The sequence below is a fragment of the Eschrichtius robustus genome, chromosome 10, assembly GCF_028021215.1.
Source record: "Eschrichtius robustus isolate mEscRob2 chromosome 10, mEscRob2.pri, whole genome shotgun sequence".
NCBI lineage: Eukaryota > Metazoa > Chordata > Mammalia > Artiodactyla > Eschrichtiidae > Eschrichtius > Eschrichtius robustus.
Window position 1 is genome coordinate 33,775,993 of NC_090833.1, and position 18,663 is coordinate 33,794,655.

General features: G+C 42.0%; 1 long non-coding RNA gene and 1 other non-coding gene across 3 annotated transcripts in view; both read right to left on the reverse strand.

The window, feature by feature from the left end:
• LOC137769861 (uncharacterized) overlaps positions 1–18,663 on the reverse strand; it is a 51,190-nt gene that overhangs the window by 18,575 nt on the left and 13,952 nt on the right. The gene's annotated exons all lie outside the window — the stretch shown is intronic.
• On the reverse strand, positions 17,939–18,045 carry LOC137771086 (U6 spliceosomal RNA). Its single transcript, XR_011075301.1, has one exon. It is a non-coding gene; the product is annotated as a U6 spliceosomal RNA (small nuclear RNA).

The window sequence follows — 18,663 nt, forward strand, 5'->3', positions numbered from 1 at the left end:
AGCCTGCAGCTCCATCTCAAGTCCACCCCATCCTTCAACGTCCCATCCAAAACCACCTCTTAGTTCCCCCGACTTGAAATCCTCTCTTCCACTGTCCCTCTCTCACCACACCGGGTAAAGGCTCACACTGGCCCTTCCTCTCCACCCCAGACAATGAACTCCCCAAGGATGGGAGTCACATCTACTTCCTCGCTGTCCCACCCAGCATCAGGCCCTCCCAGTGGCTCAGAACAGTCCTTGATGAGACTTTTGCAGAGTTAAACGTTTTGGCTGAGGCATGTCCATATTGGTTTCCGGGTCTGGAAGACAGAGCGAGGCCAGAGTGGCCAAAATAGGGCAGGGAGGCCTGAAGCCATGTGACTAGGTGTGAGCCCCAGAAATGGGGGGCTGGACCCATAGACTTCACTAGAAGGCTGGACCCAGTCTAGAGTTTCCTAGTACACAGGGTCTTCAGTGGTGAGCCTCCTGAATACTGACCACCTTTTAGACAGCCCTCCTATGGGATATAGGATGTTCAAGGGTGGGGAACAGGTCCAACAAGGTAAGGAACTTACCCAAGGTCACCTAGTGAGTCATGGCAAGGGCAGGAACAGAACCAGAATCCTGATTGGTCTTCCTTCTCGACCTGACCTAGACTCACAGAAATTAAGAGCTAAGAAGGAACTTTGGGGTCATCTTGTCCAACCCCTCACTTTACAGGTGGGGCAAGTGAGGCCCAGTGACAGGAGCCAAGGTCGACCTGAAGGTCCTGAGAAGGCAGGCATGGAACCTGGATTTCCTGGCTTTAAGATCCAGCTCCTTCCTCACGCTTGACCCAGAACTACAGGTAGAACAACCACAGCAGGGAGACATTTCTCCACCACCTCAGGTTCTTGAGAAATCTTCCTATTTTCCCACTAAATATGGAATCAACTGATAAAAAATTTGGTCTTTCCTCTGAACACACCTGAAAAAGAGAAATGCCCACAGGGCTGAAGAAAATGCTCATCACCATCATCAGTAGAGTTCTGCATGCCTCGCTTGGCCTTGGGGAACAGGTGTGTGGTAACAGAAGTCTAAAGGAAAGGACCCAAGAGCAGCGGGCACTTAATTCTTTCACATAGGGTTCTCTTTGTCTTCCTTTGGTTATGATTGGCTTATTTCTGAGGTAAAACTAAAATAAAGACTATTTCCCAGCCTCAAAGAGAGGCAATCTGGAGTTGAAGCCCTTTGAGAAAGTGCTGCTTGGTGGTCTCCTCACCCTGTGCTGTGCAGACAACTCTGGGATCTGCTCTGAAGGAAGATGGGAAGAGGTTTCTAGAAACAGGGAACCTGGGGCACCAGCCAGAGCCCTGACCTTCCAGGCAGTTCCCCACGCTCAGCAGTCTCCTCTCTACAAGGATCTTCCTGGGACCTGACTCTAGAGGCTTAGAAGCCAGTGACACGGAGAGGAGGTGGTGCTGGGTTAAAAAAAACAAAACAAAACACCAGTGGTCACTGGCTGCTCTGCGGGTCCATCCTGTTCCTGTCCCTCCCCTGGCAGCACAGCCCTGCTTGTTACGGGAGGAGAGGGACCTATGGGAGGGAATCTGGAGGGACCATCCTTGCTCCCATCCCTACACACAGGGATTGGCTCAAAGATGTGCTCATTACCTAAGCCCAGCCAATCAGAGCCCTTCCAGGGTTTTGGCCAGAGTTTTCAGGAGGTCTCAAACCTTGCCCTCCAACCAGAGAGAAATGAAAAGAGAGAAACTGAGCTCTGGTGACATCATTTGGGCTCAAGGATCAGCAATCCCTAAAGACACATCTGCCGTTGAGCTTCTCAGTTTTTAGCTAATATTATACATCTCTTTTTCTGCTTACAGAGTAGGGTTTCCATCACTTAGAACCAAAAGAAATCTGTGGGAATCAGGGGGTTCCACATGAGGGCTCTTTGTTGTCTGAAACCTTTGAGAATTCTGCCCTCTTCCCTTCCCCTAGCTTGGAGGAGACATTAGAGAAATAGTTCCCTGTTCCCACACACACCACTGAGCAGGGAGGGTGGGTAAGGGGCATGGGGGCCTTAGAAGCCTCAGGAGGCTAAAGAAGGGTCAGTGGGCCAGGCTGTGTAGCCCCAGGAAGGGCTCTGTGTCTGTTCCATGCTCTCTGCCCTTGTCCCCTGCCTGTGCCCCACCTCCCTGGCTGGTCACACCTTACTTGGCCCTGAGGAGCAGGGTTTGTGAGGTCCTGGGCAGTGAATGACTAACACATTCTCTTGAAGAGAAAATGAGTCCCCACCTCACCTCCACCCCACGCCCGAAACCCCTGCCAAGTCCCATAGGCTCAGTCACGCCTGGTCTGAACTTGTGTGGTCCTGGGTGGGTACTGCCTGGACATTACTATTCACCGCCTGGTTCCTCCAGGTCCCACTTTCAGGAGCCCCAAAGCCCCCAGTGGGGCATCCACTGAGCCCCTGCTCTTCGTCAGGGCCCGTGCTGGGCACCAGGAAACAACAGTGAACAGGACACAGGTCTCACGAAGCTCACAGAGTAACGGGGGAACAGGCGCATAAAGAAGAAACGATGACGCATATGATAAGCACCGAGCTCAGAATGCGGAGCCAGAGGATGCTTCCTGGCGGGGGGCGGAGGGGTAACCTTCATACAGGGCTGGCTTTGTGGGCATATGACCGGTATAGTTGCTTCCAAGAGTCCCATACTTAGCTTAATGTTCTCCTGTCGTTTTAAAATTCTTAATAACTTTTGAACAAGAGGCCCAGCATTTTCATTTTGTACTGCACCCCACACATTATGTAGCCAGTTCTATACCTAGACCTGAAGATGAGAAGGAGCTAGCCAGCAAAAGACAGAAGGAAGAGGAAGGCATGGGGTGGGAACTGGCAGTCCAACTCCTGGAGAATGCACACACCTGCTGGGGCTGCCCCCCGTCCGCCTCCCCAGGCCAACTGGGTTGTCCCATGTTAATCATTTACACTGGAATCCGTGTGGCCTCAGATCCCTGAAGGTTCGGACAGCATTCATCCTGTCTGTGTATGATGACATGGGTCATAGATCAAAATCTTCAGATCTGGGTGAGGATTTCTACTCCCCCACTTATCTGGCTATGTGGCTTCAGGTGATTCACTCAACCTCTCCGAGCTTCTGGTTCCACATCTGTAAAATGGGCATGATATTTCACCCAGGGGCTCATGTAGGTGAAAGTGCTTTGTAAGCACTGAGCTGTATTTGTTCTATTCCCAGACAACGGGAATGTAAAGTGAAGAGCTTCGATAGGTGCAGGGGGTAGCCCATAGTCATCTAACTTCCTAACAACAGAATGCATTTTGGGAAGGAAATTGTTAGGGAGACTATCTTGACAAGCTGTGGGGGAGAAAAGGTGCGATTCTGAAGACGAGGCTTAAAAAGAGACAGGGGAACAGTTCTGTTTGAAAGGACTAGAAATTTGGGAGTGGATGGAGAGAGAAAGGTGACAGAGGAAGGGGGGCAGAGTGGCTGAAAGACTTGGAAGAACAGAAACATCAAACATCTGATGTCAAGTCATTTGTGTTGCTATAAAATAAACCCTCTTCTTCCCTTCACTTCACTCCCTCCCGCAAAATATCCCTAAACCTTCAGTAATGTTTACTATACAAGCAAATGTCTCGTGGGTTTTAGCAGAAATGAAAGAAAAGGACAAATTCTATGTTTGGATGGAAGCCAAAGTGGGGATAAAAGAAAATGCAGAGGGGAAAATATGCTCCCTACACAAGTAGGAACAGGGAGCCAGAGGTGAGCACGAGTACAAGGTCCGTGGAAATCCACAGAAGCACCGGAAAGGCGCTGGCCTTTTCCAGAGCCAGGTATGGGAGGAATGGGAAGTTTGGATTAATCCCCTCTAGATCTCGCCAGGCAGCATGATCCTTGCTGACATCTAGGTTACATAAGTAACAGGAAACATTTTATCCCTTAGAGCCATAAGTCTCAAAGATCCTGACTGCAAAGGTAGAAATACTATAAAGCAAGAGCAGTAACACCATAGTCAACTGGATCACAAAATAAAGTCCACACACAAACCTCTGGGAGGGTGTAAAATTGGAGAAGCTGCCAGCCTGCAGACTGGCGGTGTTGAAGAGCTGTCAGCTCAGCCGGCTTTGCACTCGAGGTCATGACTACTCTCTCTGCTCTGGTCCACCACGCCCACAGGAGAGGTAGAGCCCTGTGCCAAGAGGAAAAACATTCGCTTTCCCTCCACCTGAATTCCAATGCCAAAGACCTAGGGCAGTGTTTGAAACCACAGGGTCATCGTTTAAGATGCAGTGCTGACTTAAATTGTTTTTATAAAGCAAGTTACCTAAATATGTTCAAACTAGACGTAAACTCATGCTTATATCCTTCATATAAAAGCCAAACAAATTTATAACTTGAATGCAAAGAAAATGACAAAACCAATAAAAACATCTTAACAACACTGATTTAAAGGGATAGATGACGCTTTGCTGAAAAATAAGTTGCAGTTCATAACGCAAGCAGAGCACCAACTGCTCCCAGGCACGTACGTCCCTTTGAGTTCAGCCTGCCTGGTGTGATGACTCAATTATCACACTGCTTTTCTTTATTTAAACTACTGTGAAATTTTCATTTATTCAACACACTGTGATATCATTTGGCCTTCACTCAGCTCTAACACATCACTTCTCTATTAAATCCACTTTTTTTTTCTCATGAGCCATTGACAGTCACGGGGCCATCCAGATAATACACACAAATCGAATGGTGATTGAGCACTGATGCTCATTAAGCACTAGGCAAAGGGCTTTGCAGGCATAATCTCATTTAGATCTCACAGGGTCCCCAGAGTAGGAACGATTACTGCTGCCCTTTTACAGCTAAAGGCACTCAGGCATAGTGTGTGAGTGCTGTCCCGGGTCACACAGCTGGGATGGAGAGTGGAAATTTGAACACAGCAGTCCGACGCTGGAACACACACCCTCTTTATACTTTCTTAAACAGCCTCATAAGAATTAGCTTGATTCACATGACCCAGAATATGCCTATTTAATTTGTTTTAGATGATCTTGAAACGAAAACACAATCTTCTAAAATTTTATAGATTTGCACACCTCTGAGATTCATCCAAGGCCATCACCTGAGGCTCTAAACCCTGGTCTGAGCATCTCTGGCCCTGGGCAGTGCGAGCAGGGGGAAACCCTCACTGCACTGAGGCCCAGGCAAGCCAACAGCATGGAAGAAGCTATACAGAGACAAAACTCTACCCAAGCTGCCCACTGCCCAGATCCCCCCACTCCCACCCTTGACCACTGAATCTGGAGCACTCAGGCCTCCAAGATCTGGCAGAAGGACTCTGTCAGCATCCCAAGGCATGGGAAGCAAGATGGAAGATGCTCACCCTTCTGGGGTGAAAATGGCAGCCCTGGATAACATATTCGCTGCTTAGAATGACCAGGCTGGCAAAAACTGGAAACTACCCAAATGCTATCAACAGTAGAAGAGAAAAAAATTTTGATGTAGTATATTCACAGAGTGGAATATCATATACCAGTGAGAACGGGAAGAAGTACAACTACATGTAACAAAAATGAATCTAACAAACACGTGAAGGGAAAGAAGCCAGACATAAAAGAGAATATACTCTAAGATTCCATTAATATAAAGTTCAAAAACAAGTAAAACTAACCTATTAAACATCAGAATAGTGGTTACCCTTCGCAGGAACAGGCAGTGGGGATGATGGTATGAGGAGGGCTCCTGAATGCTTGATGTGTTCTGATTTTTTACCTGAGCACTGGGTTGGTTGTATTCTCTTCATGAAAATTCTTTGAACTGTACACTTATGTGTGATTATATATGTATATATACAAACATATACATAAAACCACACACGTGTGTATATGTATACAAGACACACACACACACACACACACACACACCCCATATATATATAATCACACATCGTAAGTACATACCTCAATAAAATATGCCTTTTCCTGAGCAGGAAAAAAATGTAGTCTATGAAGATTCTACAGCATAAAGACAAACATTATACAATAAGCTAAGACTGAACATACTTTGGGGAAAGATTTCCCTCAGGAAACAGAAGTAAATGTCAAATCTCATCTGCTCTGTAGTTTCAAGAAAAACTAGTAAAACCTGGTTTCTATGAGACATGAGTACAGATAAACTGATGAAACAATGGGCTGAGAAGAAAAGAAGAAAAGGTAGGAAGAGAAGGAAGGAGGAGGGAGGGAGGGATCAAGGAAGTGTCAGAAGCCCACGCATTCTGGGAGGTATTCAAGATGACAGCGTAAAAGGACATGAAACTCACCTCCTCCCACAAATACATCAAAAATACATCTACAGGGGGAATTCCCTGGAGGTACAATGGTTAGGACTCCGCACTCTCAATGCTGAGGGCCCGGGTTCAATCCCTGATCAGGGAACTAAGATCCCACAAGCTGTGCAGTATGGCCAAAATTAATTAAATTAAATTAAATTATTAAAAAATTAAAACAAAAAAATACATCTACAGGGATTGGAAATAAGATGGCGGAGTAGAAGGACTTGAGCTCACCTCCTCTGATGAAAACACCAAAATCACAACTAATTGTTGAACAACCACTGACCAAAAAAAAGACTGAAACCTACCAAAAAAGATACTCTACATCCAAAGACAAAGAAGAAGACACAATGAGACAGTAAGAGGGGTGCTTTCGTGATATAATCAAATCCCATACTGCCAGTGGGTGACCCACAAACTGGAAAATAATTATATTGCAGAGGTTCTCCCACAGGAGTGAGAGTTCTGAGCCCGTCAGGCTCCTCACCCTGGGGATCTGGCATCAGGAGGAGGAGCCCCCAGGGCATTTGGCTTTGAAGGCCAGCAGAGCTTGAGTGCAGGAGCTCCACAGGACTGGGGGAAACAGAGACTCCACTCTTAGAGGGCGCACATGAGGTTTCACAAGCACTGGGACACAGGGCAAAGCAGTAACTCCATAGGAGCCTGGGCCAGACCTACCTGCAGGTCTTGGAGGGTCTCCTGGGGAGGTGGGGGTTGGCTGTGGCCCACTGTGGGGGCAAGGACACTTGTGGCAGAGGTCCCTGGGGAATATTCCCTAGCATGAGCTCCTGGAGGTTGGAGGTTGCCATTTTGGCACCAAGAACTTGCCCCACCCAGTAGCCTGCAGGCTCCAGTGCAGGGATGCCTCAGGCCAAAAAAGCAACGGGGTGGGAACACAGCCCCAGGTATCAACAGACAGGCTGCCTAAAGTCTTCCTGAGCCCACAACCACACCTAGCCACTCCCCTTGACATGGCCCTGCCCACCAGAGGGACAAGATCGAGCTCTACCCACCAGTGGGCAGACACCAGTCCCTCCCACCAGGAAGCCTGCACAAGCCCCTGACCCAACCTCACTCACCAGGGGGTAGATACCAGAGACAAGAAAAACTACAATCCTGCAGCCTGTGGAACAAAGCCCACAAACACAAAAAGTTCGACAAAATGAGATGACAGAGAAATATGCTCCAGACGAAGGAACAAGATAAAACTCCAGAAGAACAACTAAGTGAAGTGGAGATAGGCAATCTGCCTGAAAAAGAATTCAGAATAATGATAGTAATAATAAAATAAATTTTAAAAAATAAGTAATAATAAAGATGATCCAAGATCTCAGAAAAAGAATGGAGGCACAGATGAAGATACAAGAAATGTTTAGCAAAGAGCTAGAAGATTTAAAGAACAAACAAACAGACATGAACAATATAATAACTGAAATAAAAAATACACTAGAAGGAATCAATCACAGAATATATGAGGCAGAAGAACAAATAAGTGAGCTGGAAGACAGACTGGTGGAAATCACTAACACGGAACAGAATAAAGAAAAAAAGAAGGTCAAGAAATGAGGACATGGGACTTCCCTGGTGGCACAGTGGTTGAGAATCTGCCTGCCGATGCAGGGGACACGGGTTTGAGCCCTGGTCCGGGAAGATCCCACACGCCATGGAGCAACTAAACTTGTGCGCCACAACTACTGAGCCTGTGCTCAAGAGCCCGCGAGCTACAACTACTGAAGCCCACGTGCCACAACTACTGAAGCCCACGCGCCTAGAGCCGGTGCTCCGCAACAAAAGAAGCCACCACAATGAGAAGCCCGTGCACTGCAACAAAGAGTAGCCCCTGCTCTCCACAACTACAGAAAGCCCACGTGCAGCAACAAAGACCCAATGCAGCCAAAAATAAAAGTAATTAATTAATTAAAAAAAAAAAAAGAAATGAGGACAGTCTAAGAGACCTCTGCACCAACAATAAATGCACCAATATTTGCATTATAGGAGTCCCAGAAGGAGAAGAGAAAAAAAAAGGGACCTAAGAAAATATCTGAAAAGATAATAGCTGAAAAATTCCCTAACATGCAAAAGGAAACAGTCACCCAAGTCCAGGAAGCACAGAGAGTCCCAGGCAGGATCTACCCAAAAAGGAACACGCCAAGACACACAGTAATCAACTTGACAAAAATTAAAGACAAAGGAAAATATTAAAAGCAACAAGGGAAAAGCAACAAATAACATACAAGGGAATTCCCATAAGGTTATCAGTTGATTTCTCAGCAGAAATCCTGCAGGCCAGAGGGAGTAGCATGATATATTTAAAGTGATGAAAGAGTTCAAGAACCTACAACCAAGAAGACTCTACCCAGCAAGACTCTCATTCAGATTCGACAGAGAAATCAAAAGCATTACAAACAAGCAAAAGCTAAGAGAGTTCAGCACCACCAGACCAGCTTTGCAACAAATGCTTAAGGAACTTCTCTAAGCAGAAAAGAAAAGGCCAAACTAGAAACAAGAAAATGACAAATGGAAAAGCCCACCAGTAAAGGCAAACATACATAAAGGCAGGAAATCATCCACATACAAATATGATATCAAAACCAGAAATCGTGAGGATAGTACAAATGCAGAATATTGGAAATGCATTTGAAATTAAGAGACCATCAACTTAAAGCAATCTTGTACATACATAGACTGCTATATCAAAACCTCATGGTAGGACTTCCCTGGTGGCGCAGTGGTTGAGAATCTGCCTGCCAATGCAGGGCACACGGGTTCGAGCCCTGGTCCGGGAAGATCCCACATGCTGCGGAGCGACTAAGCCCATGAGCCACAACTACTGAGCCTGCGCGTCTGGAGCCTGTGCTCCGCAACGGGAGAGGCCGCGATGGTGCGAGGCCCGCGCACCGCAATGAAGACTGGCCCCCGCTCACCGCAACTGGAGAAAGCCCTCGCACAGAAACGAAGACCCAACACAGCCAAAAATAAATATAAATAAATAAATTAATTTAAAAAAAAAAACCTCATGGTAACCGCAAACCAAAAAACTACAGTAGATACACACACGAAAAAGAAAAAAACAATCCAAACACAACACTAAGGACAGTCATCAGGGAGTTCTCTGGCTGTCCAGTGGTTAGGACTTGGCACTTTCACTGCTGGGGCCTGGGTTCAATCCCTGCTTGGGGAACTAAGATCCTGCAAGCCACAAGGGCACAGCCACAAATAAAAAAAAAAAAAAGATAGTCATCAAATCACAAGAGAAGAGAACAAAAGAGGAAGGGACGAAAAAACGCCTACAAAAACAAATCCAAAACAATTAACAAAATGGCAATAAGAACATACATATCGATAATTACCTTAAATGTAAATGGATTAAATCCTCCAACCAAAAAACACAGACTGGCTGAATGGATACAAAAACAAGACCTGTACATATGCTGTCTACAAGGGACTCACTTCAGATCTAGGGACACATACAGACTGAAAGTGAGAGGATGGAAAAAGGTATTCCATGCAGATGGAAATGAAAAGAAAGCTGGAGTAGCAATACTCATATCAGACAAAATAGACTTTAAAATAGACTGTTACAAGAGACAAAGGACACTACATAATGATCAAAGGATCAATCCAAGAAAATATAATAATTGTAAATATATATGCGCCCAACATAGGAGCACCTCAATATATAAGGTAAATGCTAACAGCCATAAAAGGAGAAATTAACAGTAACACAATAATAGTGGTCTGTCCATTGATGTAAGTAACACTTACATCAATGGACAGATCATCCGGAAAGAAAATCAATAAGGAAACAGAAGCCTTAAATGACACGCTTGACCAGCTGATCTTAACTGGTATCTATAGAACGTTCCATCCAAAAGCAGCAGAATACACATTCTACTCAAGTGCACATGGAATGTTCTCCAGTAAAGATCAAAGCAAGCCTCAGTAAATTTAAGAAATCTGAAATCATATCAAGTGTCTTTTCTGACCACAACACTATGAGATTAAAAATCAACTACAAGAAATAAAAACTGGGCTTCCCTGGTGGCGCGGTGGTTGAGAATCTGCCTGCCAATGCAGGGGACATGGGTTCAAGCCCTGGTTTGGGAAGATCCCACATGCCATGGAGCAACTAGGCCCGTGAGCGACAATTACTGAGCCTGCACATCTGGAGCCTGTGCTCCGCAACAAGAGAGGCCGTGATAGCGAGAGGCCCGCGCACCACGATGAAGAGTGGCCCCCGCTTGCCGCAACTAGAGAAAGCCCTCGCACAGAAACGAAGACCCAACACAGCCAAAAATAAATAAATAAATACAATTTAAGAAATAAAAACTGTAAAAAACACAAACACGTGGAGGCTAAACAATATGTTACTAAACAACCAATGGATCACTGAAGAAATCAAAGAGGAAATTGAAAAATACCTAGAGAGAAATTAAAACAAAAGAATGCTGATCCAAAACCTATGGGATGCAGCAAAAGCAGTTCCAAGAGGGAAGTTTATAGCAATACAATCTTACCTCAGGAAACAAGAAAAATCTCAAATAAACAATCTAACCTTACAATTAAAGTAACTAGAGAAAGAAGAACAAACAAAACTCAAAGTTAGTAGAAGAAAAGAAATCAGAAAGATCAGAGCAGAAATAAATGAAATAGAGACAAAGAAAACAACAGAAAAGATCAATGAAACTAAAAGCTGGTTCTTTGAAAAGATAAACAAAATTGATAAACTTTTAGCAAGACATCAAGAAAAAAAGGGAGAGGGTTCAAATCAATAAAATTAGAAATGAAAAAGGAATAATTACAACTGACACCGCAGAAATACAAAGGATCATAGGAGACTACTACAAGCAACTGTATGCCAATAAAACGGACAACCTGGAAGAAATGGAAAAATTCTTAGAAAGGTACAATCTTCCAAGACTGAACAAGGAAGAAATAGAAAATATGAACAAACCAATCACAAGTACTGAAATTGAAACTGTGATTAAAAATTTCCAACAAACAAAAGTCCAGGACCAGATGGCTTCACAAAAGAATTCTATCAAACATTTAGAGAAGAGTTAACATCTATCCATCTGAAACTATTCCAGAAAAATTGCAGAGGGAGGAACGCTTCCGAACTCATTCAATGAGGAAATAAATAAAATAGAGATTAAAAAACAATAGAAAAAAACCCAATAAAACCAAGAGCTGGTTCTTTAAAAGGGTAAACAAAATTGACAAACCTCTGGACATGTTCACCAAGAAGAAAAGAGAGAAGACCCAAATAAACAAAAGAAATGAAAGAGGAGAAATCACAACTGACACCGTGGAAATACAAAAAATCATGAGAGAATACTATGAACAATTATATGCCAACAAATTCAACAACCAGAAGAAATGGACAACTTTCTAAAAACATACAGCCCACCAAAACTGAATCAAGAAGAAACAGATAACTCAAACAGACCCATCTCTAGAAGTGAAACAGAATCTGTAATTTTAAAAACTCCCCACAGACAAAAGTCCAGGGCCAGATGGCTTTACAGGCAAATTCTACCAAACATAAAAGGAAGAACTTACACCAATCCTCCTCAAACTCTTCCAAAAGACTGAAGAAGAAAGAACACTCCCAAAGACATTCTATTAAGCCACCATCACCCTGCTACCAAAACCAGACAAAGACACTACCAAAAAAAATGACAGGCCAGTATCTTTGACGAATACAGATGTAAAACTTCTCAACAAAATATCAGCAAATCGGATCCAACAACACATAAAATAGATCATACATCACAACCAGACTGGATTCATCCCAGGGTCACAAGGATGGTTCAACATATGCAAATCAATGTGATACACCACATCAACAAAAGAAAAGGCAAAAACCACATGATCATCTCAGTAGATGCAGGAAAAGCATTTGACAAAATTCAACATCCATTAATGATAAAAACTCTTACCAAAGTATGTATAGAGGGAACATATCTCAACATAATAAAAGCTATTTATGACAAACCAGCAGCCAACATAATACTCAACAGTGAAAACCTGAACGCCTTCCCACTAAAACCTGGAACAAGACAAGGATGCCCACTCTTATCACTTCTCTTCAACATTTGGAAGTTAAACATTTGGAAGTCCTAGCTACAGCGACCAGACAAGAAAAGTAAATAAAAGGTATTCTAATTGGTAGGGAAGAGGTAAAACTGTCATTATATGCAGATGACATATATAGAAAACCCTGAAGACTCCACACAAAAACTACTACAACTGATAAACAAATTCAGCAAGGTAACAGGATACAAGGTTAACATACAGAAATCGGTTGCAGGGCTTCCCTGGTGGCGCAGTGGTTAAGAATCCGCCTGCCAATGCAGGGGACATGGGTTCGAGCCCTGGTCCGGGAAGATCCCACGTGCCGCAGAGCAACTAAGCCCATGTGACACAACTGCTTAGCCTGCGCTCTAGCCTGCGCTCTAGAGCCCACAGGCCACAACTACTGAGCCCACACGCCACAACTATTGAAGCCCGCGCGCCTAGAGCCTGCGCTCCGCAACAAGAGAGGCCACCGCAATGAGAAGCCCGCGCATCTCAACGAAGAGCAGACCCTGCTCGCTGCAACTAGAGAAAGCCTGCGGGCAGCAATGAAGACCCAACGCAGCCAAAAATAAATAAATAAATAAATAAATAAATCTATTTAACAAAAAAAAAAAGAAAGAAAGAAATCAGTTGCATTTCTTTACACTAACAATGAACTATCAGAAAGGGAATGCAAACAAACAATTCCTTTTTAAACCGCAGCAAAAAAAAAAAAAAAAAAAGAATACTTAGGAATAAACCTCACCAAGGACGTGAAAAACTTATATGGTGAGAATTACAAAACACTGATAAAGGAAACTGAAGATGATTCAAAGAGATATCCCATGCTCTTGGATTGGAAGAATTAATATTATTAAAATGGTCATACCACCCAAAGCAATCTACAGATTTAAAGCAATCCCTATCAAATTATCCATGACATTTTTCACAGAACTAGAATAAATAATCCTAAAATGTATACGGAACCATAAAAGACCCAGAATTGCCAAAGTCATCCTGTGGAAGAAAAAAGAAAAAGCTAGAAGCATAACCCTCCCAGACTTCAGACAATACTACAAAGCTACAGTAATCAAAACAGTGTGGTATTGGCACAAAAACAGACATATGGATCAAGAGAACAGAATAGAGAGCCCAGAAATAAACCCACACACCTATGGGCAATTAATCTCAACAAAGGAGGCAAGAATATCCAATGGGGAAAAGACAGTCTCTTCAGCAAGTGGTATTGGAAAAGTTGGACAGCTCCATGTAAATCAATGAGTTAGAGCACACCCTTACACCATACACAAAAATAAACTCAAAATGGCTTAAAGACTTAAATATAAGACATGACACCATAAAACTCCCAGAAGAGAACATAGGCAAAACATTTTCTGACATAAATCTGACCAATGTTTTCTTAGTTGTCTCCCAAGGCAATAGAAATAAAAGCAAAAAGAAACAAATGGGACCTAATCAAACTTACAAGTTTCTGTACAGCAAAGGAAACCATAAACAAAATGAAAATACAACCAATGGACTGGGAGAAAATATTTGCAAATGATGCAACCAACAAGGGCTTAATTTCCAAAATATACAAACAGCTCATACAACTCAATAACAAAAAAACAAACAACCCAATCAAAAAATGGGCATAAGATCTAAATAGACATTTCTCCAAATAAGACATACAGATGGCCAAAAGTCACATGAAAAGATGCTCATCATCACAAATTATTAGAGAAATGCAAATCAAAACTACACTGAGGTACCACCTCACACCAGTCAGAATGGCCATCATTAAAAAGTCTATAAATAATAAATGTTGGAGACGGTGTGGAGAAAAAGGGACCCTCCTACACTGTTGGTGGGAATGTAAATTGGTGCAGCTATTATGGAAAACAGTATGGAGATTCCTCAAAACTAAAAACAGAGTTGCCATATGATTCAGCAATTCCACTCCTGGGCATATACCTGGACAAAACTATAATTCGATTATAGCTACATGCAAAAGAATTAAATTGGACTACTTTCCCACACCATGAACAAAAATCAATTCAAAATGGATTAAAGACCTAAATGTAAGACCTGAAACCTTAAAACTTCTAAAAGAAAACATAGGCAGTATGCTCTTTGACATCAGTCTTGGTAATATTTTTTTTGGATGTCTCCTTAGGCAAGGGAAACAAAAGCAAGAAATAAACAAATGGGACTACATCAAACCAAAAAGCCATTGCACAGTGAAGGAAACTATCAACAAAATGAAAAGGCTGCCTACTGAGAGAAAATACTTGCAAACAATTTATATGATAAGGGGTTAATATCCAAAATACACAAAGAACTCATATGACTCAACGTCAAAAAAACAAACAACCCAATTAAAAAATGGGCAGAGAGAAATGAAGACCCAACACAGCCAAAAATAAATAAATAAAGATACCTCTCCATTTAAAAAAAAAAAAAAATGGGCAGAGGATATAAACAGACATTTTTCCAAAGACATACAGATGGCCAACAAGTATATGAAAAGATACTCAATATCACTAATCATCAGGGAAATGCAAATCAAAACCACAATGAGATATCACCTCACAGCCATCAGAATGGCTATTATCAAAAAGATAACAAATAACAAGTGTTGGTGAGGATGTGGAGAAAAGAGAATCCTCATGCACTGTTGGTGGGAATGTAAATTGGTGCAGCCACTATGGAAAACAGTATGGAGATTCCTCAGAAAATCAAAAATAGAACTACCATACAATCCAGCAAACACTAATTTTAAAAGATACGTGCACCCCTATGTTCATAGCAGCATTATTTACAATAGCCAAGATATGAAAGCAGCCTAAGTGCCCATCAGTAGATGAATGGAAAAAGAAGATGTGGCATATATACACAATGGAATATTACTCGGCCATAAAAAAGAATGAAATCTTGCCATATGCGACAACATGGATGGACCTAGAGGGCATTATGCTAAGTGAAAAAAAATTAGACAAAGAAAGGCAAATACTGTATAATTTCACTTATATGTGGAATCTAAAAAAACAAAACAGGGACTTCCCTGGCGGTCCAGTGGTTAAGACTCCATGCTTCCACTGCAGGAGGCATGGGTTCGATCCCTGTCAGGGAACTAAGATCCCGCATGCCACGCAGTGCAGCCAAAAAAATAAAAAATAAAATAAACAAATGAACAAACATAACAAAACAGAATCAGGGTCAGAGATACAGAGAACAAACAGGTGGTTGCCAGAGAGGAGGGGGTTGGGGGGAGGAGAGAAACAGGTGAGGGAGATTGAGGTACAAACTTCCAGCTGCAAAATAAATGAGTCACAGGTATGAAATGTACAGTGTGAGAGATATAGTCAATTTTAATATCTTTGTATGGTAACAGAGTGTAAATAGATTTATTGCAGTGATCATTTTGCAATGTATAAAAATATCGAATCACTATGCTGTGCACCAGGAACTAACAGAGTGTTGTAGGTCAATTATACTTCAAAAATAAACCATCACACAAACAAACTCATAAAAAAAAGAGATTAGATTTGTGGTTGCCAGAGGTGGGGTGTAGGGGGGGGATTAGATAAAGGCAAAAGGTACAAACTTCCAGTTATAAGATAAGTAGGTACTGGGGATAAAATGTACATGATAAAGATAATTAACACTGCTGTATGTTATATATGAAAGTTGAGAGTAAATCCTAAGAGTCCTCATCACAAGGAAAAAATATTTTTCTATTAAATTTTCTATTTAATTTTGTATCTACATGAGATAATGGATGTTCATTAAACTTACTGTGATAATCATTTCATGATATATCTAATTCACATCATTAGGCTGTACACCTTAAACGTATACAGTGTTGTATGTCGATTGTATCTCAATAAAGCTGGGAGAACAAAATAATAAAATAAAATAATGTATTTGAAAATAAAATGTGTCAAATAAACATTAATTCTTTGGGCTTACTATCAATTGAAAATGATATTACTCAAAAATAAATGTTAGAAATTATATGATGTTTTCCTGACCAGAAAACCTAAAATTTTTAAAACATATTTTAAGTAAGACTGTACTCCTTCCTTAGTAAGAGAAAACTGAAATTGTTCCACAGTAAGAGAAGTAAAAAACTCAACAATGAAGGTAACTCCAAATAACTTAAAGCATAATGTTCATTACTGCATGTAACAGACCTTTATATTGAACACAAGAAATACATGATTTTCTTGATAGAAAATGCGTTTCTCTTGCCTTCACTAAATAAATGGGTTAAAGGATAATGTAAAATATATTGGTTTTAAAGATGTCAAATTATTAACCTGCCTGTTTGGGATATATTGTGGGGGGAAGGGGGTATTACTTGGTACCTCTTTTAAGCCCTTTAGCAAAAGAGCCTGGGGGATGCCCAATATACCCAAGGACAGTATACCACAAAGGCCACAAGGTGTCGCTTTCTGACAACCTCTAGCTTTGCAGCTGACACTATCCTCCAAGGGGAAGGAGGGGAAGGTTGAGGGATGTTGACTATACTTCGATGTAATAACCAGAAGTATGTCCATTAGAATATACAACAATTAATGCATCTAGATTAACAGAAGTTTCCCTGTAATGTCCCTAAACCTAAAACTTAGATCTTTTTTCCCCTCTTCATCTTCTTTTCCCCTGGAGCAATTCTGAGGGTTTTTTTGTTTTTTGTTTTTTTGCAGCTTGTGGGATCCTAGTTCCCCGACCAGGGATCAAACTCGTGCCCCCTTCAGTGGAAGCGCAGAGTCCCAACCACTGGACCACCATGGAATTCCCACTCTGAGCATGTTAATATTACTGCAGATTAGGGATACCAACCCCAAAATTTTTCATCATTACCTTTTAGTCTTCACAAACATTCAGTGGGATGCCCTGGGGAGGAATTATGGTCCCTATTTTACAGATGAGAAAACCAAAGCCCAGAAAGGTTGTAATGGGCCAATGAAAATTGCAGTGGCCAGGTTTCCTGATACCCACCAGCTCAGCTGGGGCCTGTAAGCCCTGCCTCTCCCCCATCCCTCAGCCTGGAGGTGGTTGGGAGTAGGGTTTGACTATTTTGCTTTTTGGAAATTAACATTAAATATTTTGTATTAAACTGATATGAATTTGTAGCTATTTATGTTTATAAAATAAAGCTTCAGAGAGTTTTCATGGGTGCTCTAAGCCATTATGAGCTGTGCCTGGGATGGGTTTCCAAGGACGCTCACTCTGTTAGGGGAGTGTATTAGTTTGCTAGGGTTGTCCTAACAAAACACAGCACTTTAACAACAGAAATCAATTTTCTCACAATTCTGGAGGTTAGAAATCCAAGATCAAGGTGTCAACAGGGCTGGTTTCTTTTGAGGCCACTCTCCTTGGTTTGTAGATGGCTGTCTTCCCTGTGTCTTCACATGGTCTTCCCTCCGTGTGTGTGTGTGTGTGTGTGTGTGTGTGTGTGTGTTCTAGTCTCTTCTTATAAAGACACAAGTCAAATTGGAGTAGGGCCCACCTTATGACCTCATTTCACCTTTTTCTTTTAACATCTTTATTGGATTATAAAAAAAATATGGAACGCTTCACAAATTTGCACGTCATCCTTGCGCAGGGGCCATGCTAATCTTCTCTGTATCATTCCAATTTTAGTATATGTGCTGCTGAAGCGAGCACTCATTTCACCTTAATTACCTCTTTAAAGGCCCTATCTCCAAATACAGTCACGTTCTGAGATACTGGGGGTTGGGACTTCAACATATGAATTTAGGGGAGATACAATTCAACCTGTAACAGGGTGAAAAAGTTGAAAAACCTGCAATACCCCTCCCAACTCTTTACCCACAAGAATGACAGTGTTCTAGTCTGTGTCCCAACGTCACACAGTTAATCATTGGTGTTAGAATTCTAATACTGGAGTCCATATGACACCAGTGACTAAGCACTCAGGCTGAATTTTGATACGTACAGCTTTTATTGTATTCCAGCCTCCTGCACCAAATAGTTTATAATGGCAGCTTCTATTTCCCCTTTTACCCAATAGTTATTTAGAAAATTTATTGTTTTTATTTCTAAGGGATTAGATTGTTTGGTTGTTAACTTTTTTATTATTTTCAAGTATTAATGACAAGGTACTTCTGGCACAAAATCTTTTTGGAAACCAAAAATGTCTTTTTGACATGGAACATAATATAAAAAGACTAAATAATCCCTATTTGATTGACCCTACCTTATCATAGCATTCTGATCTCTGTATCTTTGTTTTCTGTGGCTGTTTTCTAGCAAATCTCACAA